The sequence below is a fragment of the Mastomys coucha genome, unplaced genomic scaffold (assembly GCF_008632895.1).
Source record: "Mastomys coucha isolate ucsf_1 unplaced genomic scaffold, UCSF_Mcou_1 pScaffold5, whole genome shotgun sequence".
Lineage (NCBI taxonomy): Eukaryota > Metazoa > Chordata > Mammalia > Rodentia > Muridae > Mastomys > Mastomys coucha.
In genome coordinates this window covers 41,048,290-41,059,170 of record NW_022196911.1, presented here as the reverse complement: position 1 = coordinate 41,059,170, position 10,881 = coordinate 41,048,290, and positions in this window count along the sequence as shown.

The window sequence follows — 10,881 nt, the reverse complement described above, 5'->3', positions numbered from 1 at the left end:
ATTGGCCAGGGGATGGAAAGCCCGTAAATAAATACATCTCTCTTTACCTTGGTTTCCTGGTTAGAGTAAGAAAGAACTGAAAAATAGTCCTTGCCGGCTAGTCTTGGCTAGAGCTAAAATAGCTTTCTCAGTTTGCTCAGTTGCCACTAGGTGGCAGTGGGTTAAAGAAAACTTTGACTAGGAGAAGGACCCATGTCTCGCGATCCATACTTAAATACGTCGAAGCTTTGACATCAAGAAAAAAGAAAGTCAGCTGAGACCCACCCCATGGTCGTGGATTGTTGTCTTTACCTAATGTGAAGCTCAGCCAGCGCAGCTGCTGTCAGTCAGGGAGGGAAATGAACTTAGAAAAAGAGTGAAAAGAAACCTTTTCCAGTATTCTCTACTTCAGGGTGTCAGTCTCCCCCTGCTGGCAGGAGACTGCGCCTGCAACTGCTGTAGGGAAGCCCTTGTTTCTCTGGGCACTTGAAACAATACAGTCTGAAACAATACAATCCGGGGGCGTCTGAAGGTCCGGGTGTGACAATAATTGCTACTGAGTGGAGTGACCACTCCAGGACTGGATGCGGACATGTTCATGAGTCAAATGGGCATTTATAATTAACAGAGGAAATCTGTTGTGTTAGGCTGGAACAGCCAAGCAATGGGGTTGGGAGTCGGGGTATCAATGCTTACCGACATCATAATGCATCCCAAGGCCTCCAAAAGGCTTCCCTGTCCTTCCTGAAGCATTTTCTATCAGCAAACATGGTGGAGACACATGTGCTAGGTGAAATAACTGATTTTCAAAGGAGAAACAAGATTATGGTTATGTTTGTCTAGTTTCCATAACTATAATGAGAACTATATAACTATATAACTGTGTGTGTGTGTGTGTGTGTGTGTGTGTATCTCTTATAAAGAAAAAGGTTTATCTGACCCATAATTTTGGAGGTTCCTGGCTGTGATTAGCCCTATTGCTCCAGGCCTGTAGTGAGGCAAGCATGCTACAGCACAGTAACACCCTTTGTATTTCCTAGTGAACTTATTTCCTGGGAGGGTCTTTGTCTCTCACAAATCACTTCAAAATCTAAGTTTCCTCATGTCTAAAATAGGCATACACCGTTTTCATCTTTAAAAGTTGGCGGTTGGGGCTGGAGGGGTGGCTCAGTGGTTAAAGGTGCTTACAGGCCCTCAGAGGATAGAGCTTCAGATAAAGGCTAGAGGAAACACAACAGGTTTCCTCTGTGAATTATAAGTGCCCGTTTGACTCATGAACATGTCTGCATCCAGTCCTGGAGTGGTCTGGTGCCTCACAAGCATCTTTACCTCCAGCTGCAGGGCATCCGGTGGCCACGCTGGTCTCCAGACACATGTGGCAGACATAGACACACGTAAATAAGAGTCAGTCTTACAGCATTGGTGGTGTAGGCTGCCAAGCTGGAAGAACACATTCTTGGTGCCCTTTACACGTGAGCTTGCTGTGTGAGGTTCTGTAGTTTTCTGCCCTCCCCTGTGCCTGCATTCTGTGTCTCGAGACCAGATCCACCACTCTAGCACCGTGTTCTCCTTTCTCCCAGCACGCATGTGTCTGAGAGATTATTCCTTGGCTCTCCAAACTCTCTGTGCTCCCTCAATTGGCTCTTCCTGGGTTAAACTTTCAGAAGGTCACATACGCTGCTAGTGGAGCCTCGTGCTTCCCCAAGAAGGACATCAGGCTCCATGGGACATTCATTAGTTGGGGTTACAAGAGGGCCATGGGGCACTGGAATGGTAATTTCCTACAAGAGACCCCAGTGACCCAGTGCAAGCTAGCTCAGCTGGTCTGAGCATGTGGCTAATGAGGGAAGGGTCACAGACGCACTCCTGTGTGGGCCAATTAGAGTCACGTGGAAAGTACGCCCTAGGCAGCAAGCAGCAGCTCACACATTAGCTAACTGGTCATCAGGATGGTCACCAGCTACCGTCACTGTCAGAAACCCAAACCCAGTGCTCACATCATCTTTCCTGTGACTGCATGGCCCAGTGTCCCCTCTCCACCCCCCCACAACCACCCAGGTTTCTGCTTTGGTCTCCAGCATACCTCCTGCCCCATGTCTCTTTAACTGTTGTTGGCTTTAGGTTTGCTTGTTTTTTAACTTTGACTTAAAAGGGAGCAGAGAGAGGGAAATTGAGAAATCTGCCCCAGATCAGGGCTCTGTATAACTCATGCAATTATTCAAAATAAAACGTTCATCTTCTGGCCAGCTCTAAGCAGCTCCTGTTGATAAATGTAGATGTAGAGTCAGCATGTTCTGTGTAACACAGGGCAGTCATGAAAAGAGCCATCTACAAAGACTGTATTAGGAAGCATTTGCTTCGCAAACATAAAAGCGATTTGCCATGGCGGGGGAGCTCAGGACCAGGGTCCTGCAAGTTTCATATTCACCTTTGATAAAATTATTATCCTTGCAGGAATCTTGACACCAAAGGCCTTTCTGAAAGTCACTTATGAGCAGCTATTAAGTTGGAACAAACTCAGGGCTTCTTTTACATGCACCTTTTTCTCCAGCATCACAGATTCTGTCCCACCCACCCCCCCACTGTCCATAACCCGTATGTAATTTCTTTTTTTTTTTTTTAAGATTTATCTATTATACCAGAAGAGGATGTCAGATCTCATTATGGGTGGTTGTGAGCCGCCATGTGGTTGCTGGGATTTGAACTCAGGACCTTAGGAAGAGTAGTCAGTGCTCTTATCCACTGAGCCATCTCACCAGCCCCTTGTAATTTCTTATATAGCCCACCACATGCTAACGCAAGTGTAAACATGTGAAGTGGATGTGTTTGCTGCTCAACTCTTTGCTCTTCCAGCCATTAGCTAGCTTCTGCCCTCAGCCCACTCATGGTCCTTCTGCCTCAGCCCACTCATGGTCCTTCTGCCTCAGCCCACTCATGGTCCTTCTGCCTCAGCCCACTCATGGTCCTTCTGCCTCAGTCCACTGGGCTTCAACACATACCACACCTGGCTATTTGATTTTCTTATATAATATTAAGAGTACTTGCCAGGCATGGTACAGGCCTTTAATCCGAGCACTAGGGAGGCAGAGGCAGACAGATCTCTGTGAGTTGGAGGCCACGCTGGTCCACATAATGGCCTCCAGACAAACCTGGGCTCCACATAGAGAGACTGTGTGAAACAAAAGGAGGAGGGAGGGACTGAAGCTTTGCCATACCCGGTATGTGTATCTCAGCTCTCTTCCAGCTTATCCTACTGTATAACTTAAGTATTTTCTGTCTGTGCTTTGAAGCAGAACTTGGAAAGCCTTATTCTAATCTGGACTCTCTCAGGCAGTCTGAGGGCTTAGGAGGGACTGACAAGCTTGCACGCACGGGGCATGGGAGTTGTTGCTGGCTTTGACTTGAGAAATGAAACCAAGTTTAATCCTAGTGACAGTTGATCGTACTTCACAGTGGTCAGTGGCTGAAATTGTCCCATGAGATACTGAATAACGAATGCATAAAACTATGCCAGGAGCTTAGGGAACACTCAAAACAAACAGCAGTTGCCATGCCAAGGACCGACTGACTGACTGACTGCCTGACCAACATGTCCTGTTGTCTCTCTGACCCTAAGACCTCAGGTTTGCTTTCGCCCTCTTATCTCTTCCTTTCCTTTCACAAGGTCACGGTTTAGGAAACTCATCTGTTAAAAGCACTGACTGTTTTTCCAGAGGTTCTGAGTTCAATTCCCAGCAACCACATGGTGACTCAAAACCATCTGTAATGGGATCTAATGCCCTCTTCTGGCATGTCTGAAGGGAGTGACAGTGTACTCATACATAAAATAAATGAATAAATCTTTAAAGAAGGAGAAGGAGAAGGAGGAGAAGGAGAAGAGGAAGAAGGAGGAGAAGGAGAAGAGGAAGAAGGAGGAGAAGGAGGAGGACTAGGACGAGGAGGGAGAGGAGGAGGAGAAGGAGGAGGAGGAGGGGGAGGGGGAGGAGGAGGAGGCAGCCGGGCAGTGGTGGTGCACGCCTTTAATCCCAGCACTTGGGAGGCAGAGGCAGGCAGATTTCTGAGTTCGAGGCTAGCCTGGTCTACAAAATGAGTTCCAGGACAGCCAGGGCTATACAGAGAAACCCTGTCTCAAAATAAAAAAACAAAAACAAAAGAAGTCCAGTTTCCATAACTAGTTTGAAAACAAAGCAATGCCCTGGTTTGACTTGGGACAGTGTGTATAAATGATCGTTTTTGTTTGTTTTGCCTTCTACCTCTCTGTCTCAGGATGGCTGCTCTGGCTCCAAATACCACCTCTACTTGTGATGTCATCCAAAGGCACAGAAAAGAGCCAGGTGTCCTCCCACACACACCAAAAAGAAAAAAAAAAAAATGCTTCTAAAGTTTCCTAGAATTCCTCAAAACACAACTACCTTAAACCAACCATAGGCAGAGTAGAGCAGAATTACAATGACAGGCTGTCCCCAGGCCTGGCTCTGTGCTCTCTGAGCACTGTATTGGTGGTATAGCCAAACACGGTTGGGATTCCTGTAGCAGGACACGATGTGTGCTGGATAAACAGTCATTTCAGCCAGTGCTTCCCACACTCTACTGGCTGATTCAAGTGTGTCCTGCTTGGTCGAGCCTCACCCAAAACTTCTGCAGCAAAGCCACAGTCTTCTTGACCTGTAGTTGGGTGTTCCCTCCCTAGTCTAGCAGACAAGGTCAGGCTCCTCAGCACCATTCATGATTCCCCAAGGAGGGGACAACATGACTGTCCAGCTTTAACCCTCCAAGTGGAGGGCTGCATCCATTTTGCTTCTCACAAGTCCCAATACCTGGCACAGAAGTTGGACACAGAAGATTTTCATCAGTGTGTGTTTGTGTGCACGTGTGCTCACACACACACTCATGGATGAATGTGTGGATGGACATACCCGCCAGAGGGAACCCGCAGCGGTGTCCGCAGCTAGACATTTAATTCAGCAAGAGAAGGTTTCTGTGTGGCTATGAAAAGAGGCTGGAAGAATCTGGTGCCTGAACATCACCAACATTTTGTTGAAGGACTGACTGCCAAACCCCCCTGTGCACAGGGGACCATTAGTAATTCCGGAGCTATGCAAATTAAAACCCTGATGTATGATTTATAGCTTTAATAACATTCTGAAGGCTCTTAAATTTTAATCACTTGCAACATCCTTTTTAATATTCAATTACTTTATTAACTAATTAGGTCACTTGCTGAAGAGGCACATAAGGCTGGTGCTATTTTAATATCAGCTGAGCCTCACAAAATACCTTTGAAATGGTGCAAATGGTTTATTTATTTTAAACAGATCATTAAGATGCTATAATTAATAAACCAATTATGAAAAAGAGGCTGGATAGTGATAGATGCTGGAGCACAATGGCAGTGTCCGACAGATTAGTCATTTTTATACACGGACATCAAGGGGCAAAATTTAAATGAAACCCACCATAAAAAGCACTCTCCTAAATAATTAACTTGTTCAGTGACTGATAACCCTATCGAAGCAAACCTAACTTGAGGTTTATTCATCACGCAAACCTGAACCCGCGTGCTTCCATTTCATCTTATGACAGCCTAGGTAGGGAATCCCCAGCCAGCTAAACCTGTGCTCCTTGATTACATACAAGGTCCTTCGTTTGCAGACAGAGCTGGGGTCCTCACTATGTACCAGTGGGCTGGAGTGAGCCCGGTCTCCCAGAGGAGAATGGGAAAGAGCCACACTCAGGGGCAGCAGCAACCGGGCTTATTGATTTCTCCGTGCAGGCAGAGGGCTTCAAAGCAAACAAAGTGAACAAAGAAAGCAGAGGCCAATCCTGTGGGGAGTTCTGCCCGAGGATTTTAAAAGTTGCAGGGTGGGGGGTGGGGCTGCTAAAGCAGGCAGGCGCTGGTCTGGAGAGGCCGCGCTCAGGCCCTAGGGAGAATTGTTTTCTGGGGTCAGGGTGAGCCAAGAAGCAGCAAATGCTTTCACTGTGAAAGAACACTGTCAAATCCTAGGGGCTGGGTCATCTTCCTAGATAACAACTCATGATAATAAAAACCTAATGGCTTCCTTTATTGAGTGCTTCCTGTCTCCCAGGCCCTGACTCATCTGCCGGATTAGCTCCTGTTCTATCTCAGAATCCTGTGAACCCCAGAACACACCTGACTTGTCTCCCTACAGTTCCTTCTGGATAAACTGCGATTCGGCCAGTTCCACACGCCCACTTCGTGTTCTGTAGTTTAGGGTATGTGTTCTGTACCTAAACGGGGTGATTTTACTAAGCACAAGGGCCAGGCCCTGGCTGGGCACCGGAGACTCTTGTTCTCACGTGGCTTATATTGTCTTGGAACGGATGGACAATCTGCAAGGGGAAAGATCGTGAATAAGAACGCTAGCTAAGGGCCAGAGCAAGTGGGCCGGAGCGAGCAGGGCTGGGGGGTGGGGCAGGGAGGAGAGGCTAAGAATGCTAGCTAATACAAAGCATTATGCAGATAAAATTTAAAGAGCAGGGCTGTGCAGATGGCACTACAGGCAAGTCCAGGAGCCTGGGTTCAAGCCCTGAGGGGAAGAAGCAGCGCCTGCGTATTGTTCTCTGACAATGCATACATGTACACACGCAACACACATAGAGAAGTAAAAGTATGATAATTATATATATTATAAAAAGTGTAGAATTTGGTAGAGGGTGAATTTGTAATTAAGCCACCAAAGAAGGGCTCTGAAGAAAGTGTCTTGTGCAACGTGGTCTGGAAAACTGTTCTTCCCTCCGTTCTGAAAACTGCTTCTCACTCACTCTGCTTTTCCGAGTGGGGTGGGGATGAGCTTAGAGAGTCAAGGAGGCAGGGTAAGACAATCAGGTATGAAAAAGCTGGAGGACATCGGCTGGGCTTCTGTAAAGTCAAAATCATCACCAAGACTAGAAACTCCCTTGCAGTGAAGTTGGATAGATGTGTGCCTCCGGTCACCTGGAGATTCTAAGTCACCACATCTGGTTTTGTATGTGGGTTTCCAGGAGCAGGACTCAGTTCATTAAGTTTTCAAGGCAAGCGGTTTTTACCTGCTGCAGCAACTCCCTGTCCCTGGGCTGTGCTTTTCAAGACTTTCTGGCTACAATCGATTCCTGATTAGACAGGGAGACCTACACTGGGGATACCCGTGCCATCTCACCAGCAAACGGATTAGGGAGGGCTCTCCTGTAGACCACAACCCATGCACATTTAGCTGGAGGAGTCTCATTGTCTCTTAGAGTGGGATCTGTGCATATGGCCTGATTTCTACAAAGTCAGTGACATAAAATTAAACTTCATTTAAAGACAGTTATTATATAAAACTGTATTATGCCATTGTGGCTTTTGGGCTTTAAGTAAAGGATGAATTTTATTATTTTTATATGTATATGCAGGCCTAGGTGTTTGTATGTGTACCACATTTATGCAAGAGCTTCCAGAGACCAGAAGAAAGTGTCAGATCCCTTGGAACTTGGGTGGTGGTGAGCCACCTTGTTGGTGTGAGAAGTGAACCTGGGTGTTCTATACATGAACACATATCCATGTAACCACAAGCAACTGAAAAGATTTTCAAGTAATTCTGCATACCATATTCCAGCTTCTGCAACCAAACCTAACGAAGCTGTTACGTAGTTGAAATGCTAGCTCACAGGTTAGCACAAGCATCCAGTGGGGTAAGTAACAACCTTGGTGCCCTTAGCACCATGTCTGTCATGGGGCTGGCATGGTTTAACCATGACTTTAATAGATCTGTTACTGCTTTCCATCCAAAGAGAACCCTGAGCTCTGTGTGATATGAACCATATGGTTATTAATGCATTTACCCAAGGGAAGACAAGGAAAGGTCTCCCTTCCCCTGTGGTTACGTGGTGAAGGCTGGGTCTTTCCATTAACAGAACCTGCATCTGGGGAAGGCTGCCAGTGTGCTCTCTCCAGGACTGGCTGAGAGGAACAAAAGGAGGTGCTGTGAGAGAGAAGCAGTCTCCTTTGCTTGACTCCCGTGAAGGGAATTGGAGGATAAAATTCTGGAAGGATTGGCTGTGGTTAGATGTCACTGAGCAGCTGAGCTCACTGGGGCATGAGCGTCATTAATAATTTTTGAGCCAGAGGGAGATACGTCTGACCTTGTGAGTGAAGGAGAGACGAGAGACAGGATGTAATCCAAGGAGCCACTAAGACAGATCCCTTCCAAGCTCAGAGGGAATTAGTGGGAAGGAAAGATGCTAGTTTTATATATGTGTGTATGTGTGTGTGTGTGTGTGTGTGTAATATAGTCTATATTACATAATATATATTTACTATAACTCAACAGAGAAAATTGCATCATCTTATCCCCATCCTCAACTGAAACCAACCAAACATCTCAACTATCTCCAAAAGTAAGAAAGAAACAAAGAAACAAAGACAGAAAAAGAAAAAAGAAATAAAGAAATAACATATACTGTATTAATGAAAAGGTCTGAGGATGTTGCTCCATAGAGTACTTGCCATCATGCACAGGCCTTGGATTCTGTCCCTGCTGCTGCAGTGTAAGGAGGAGGAGAAAGAGGAGAGAGGAAAGGAGGGAGGCAGTGGGAAACAGGAGGTAATGGGGCGGGGGGTGAGTGAAAAGAGTGGGAAGGGGGGAAGGAGGAGGGGGAGGAGGGGGAAGAAGAAGAGGAAAAGGGTGAGGAGGAGGGGGAGGATGAAGATGAGGGGGAGGTGAAGGGGGAGGAAGAAGAGGAGGAGGAAGAGGAGAGAGGAAAGGAGGGAGGCAGTGGGAAGCAGGAGGTAATGGGGGGTGAGTGAGAAGAGTGGGAAGGAGGGGGAGGAAGAGGGAGAGGAGGAGGGGGAGGAGGAGGAAGAGGAGGAGAACGAAGATGAGGGGGAGGAGAAGGAAGACGAGGAAGAAGAGGAAAAGGGTGAGAAAGAGGAGGCTATCTTGCAAATATAAGGAATATTATTTATTTTTTTTCCTAGCCGGTTTCTCTGTGTAACAGCCATGGAGGTTCTGGAGCTCACTCTGTAGACCAGGCTGGTCTTGAACTCACAGAGATGCGCCCTTATTCACAATAGCCAGGGTGGAAGCAACTCAAGCTTCCACCTGTACAGGAACAGATAAACAAAGCGTGACAGATACATACTAAACATTAGTCAGCCTTAAAAAGGGGGCAGAATCCTGAGGCGTGATACAACAGGAGTGGATTCTTATGCTAAGCGAGATGGGCCAAGCAAGCACACAGGACAGATATGGTATGACCACATTTACATGAGCCACTTAGAGCACACTCAGAGAGACAGAGTGGGCTGGGCTACCGGGTGCTCAGAGCAGTAGACACGGGTAAGGTATGCTTCCCAGATACACAGTTGGGGTAGACAAAAAACTCAGGGGGTGGATGGTAGTGGCAGCTGTGTGCCAGTGAGGGTGTCACCATGTCATCGAACTGTCTAGTTAAGTACTGTCTATTTATACACATCTATTTACCATGTTATACGTTAAAGATAAAAATCTATTTTACCGCCTGGCTGTGGTGGCACAGCTAATTCTTTTATTTCTTTTATTTCTGAGTTCGAGGCCAGGTCTACAGAGTTCCAGGACAGCCAGGTTTTCTATAGAGAAACCCTGTCTTGAAAAACCAAAAAAGGAAGAAGAAGAAAAAGAATAAAAGAAAAGAAAACTTAGTAGGTAAACACAACAGCGGCCAAGTCTGAGGTCCCATGTTCAATCTGTAGGACCCACATGGTGGAAAGAGAAAGTCATTCTCGGACCTCCACACATGCATGGGGAATGAATGCACACACAGATAAATAAAATGTAATACTAAAAACAAAAACTTTTCACATACCCTTAGCTCCTCTAATGTGGAGCTGTCTCTAAGTACAGCACCTATGTTTGTGTAAGAAATGTTGCCTCTTAAGCACTGTGACTTCACCCAGTTTTTTAGCAGTCCCAAGAGCTCTTGGATTTGAATGATAAAAGGATGCCATAAGGTACCGATTTAGTAATTAACCAGTTCTTTAATAAAGCCTCGATTACTTTATTTTCCCGATAAGGAGGGGAAAAAAATGTTCAAGACAGAGTTACATTCGACATCTGGGAACCTGCTAACAGCTGGCTACCTAATGAATATTCATCAACCTAAGAGGCTCCAGACCATTAATAAACCAATAGATGTAAAGCAGAAACAATCTTTGTCAGCTTCAAATGAGATCGGACGCGGTGTGCTGCAAAGTGTCACTGCCACACTGATTTGAGTTGGGGAGGTTAACAATGAGTCCATATTGCCTCTATCTTCTTAGTTCTAAAACCTTTCCCAGACTGCTAGCCGAGTTTCCCTTGTACATCTTTGTTCCTTTCTGAGTCCCTAATTGGAAGCTTACAATGTCTATGTTTAAAACAAAACAACAACAACAACAACAACACACACACACACACACACAAAGTCTTCCATTTTGTTCTCCTAAGTTACATGTTCACCAAGACTCTAAAACAAAGGACTCATCTCCACTAGAGAAAAGTAGGACATCAGATTGGCTCTGTGGGTCTCCCTGGGAGCTAGAAAATGCTTAGGGCAAAACCTAGGGACACGATGAGACACTTGGAGTCATTGTTTGTTGGGTCCTTTTGAGGGACTCCCTCACCGGCCCCCAACCCTCCCTGCCCCATGCAGACAATAACCTGGGTGTTGATACACTTCCCAGTGGGAGCCTAGACTCCAAAGTGCCTCCATGTAACACTGGTAGCCCAGTCCTAGGTGAGAAACTAGAGGACTCTGCACTTCCATAATGCAACATGAGCCCTTCCTTGGCTCTGTTCTCATCAGAGTACTGAGAGGTATTCTGGGAGAATACTGGGGTAATAGGCAGTGCTAACTCTTGGAGGTTCTTTCAGTCAGCTCTGTATTTCACCCGACTTTTTTTTTTTT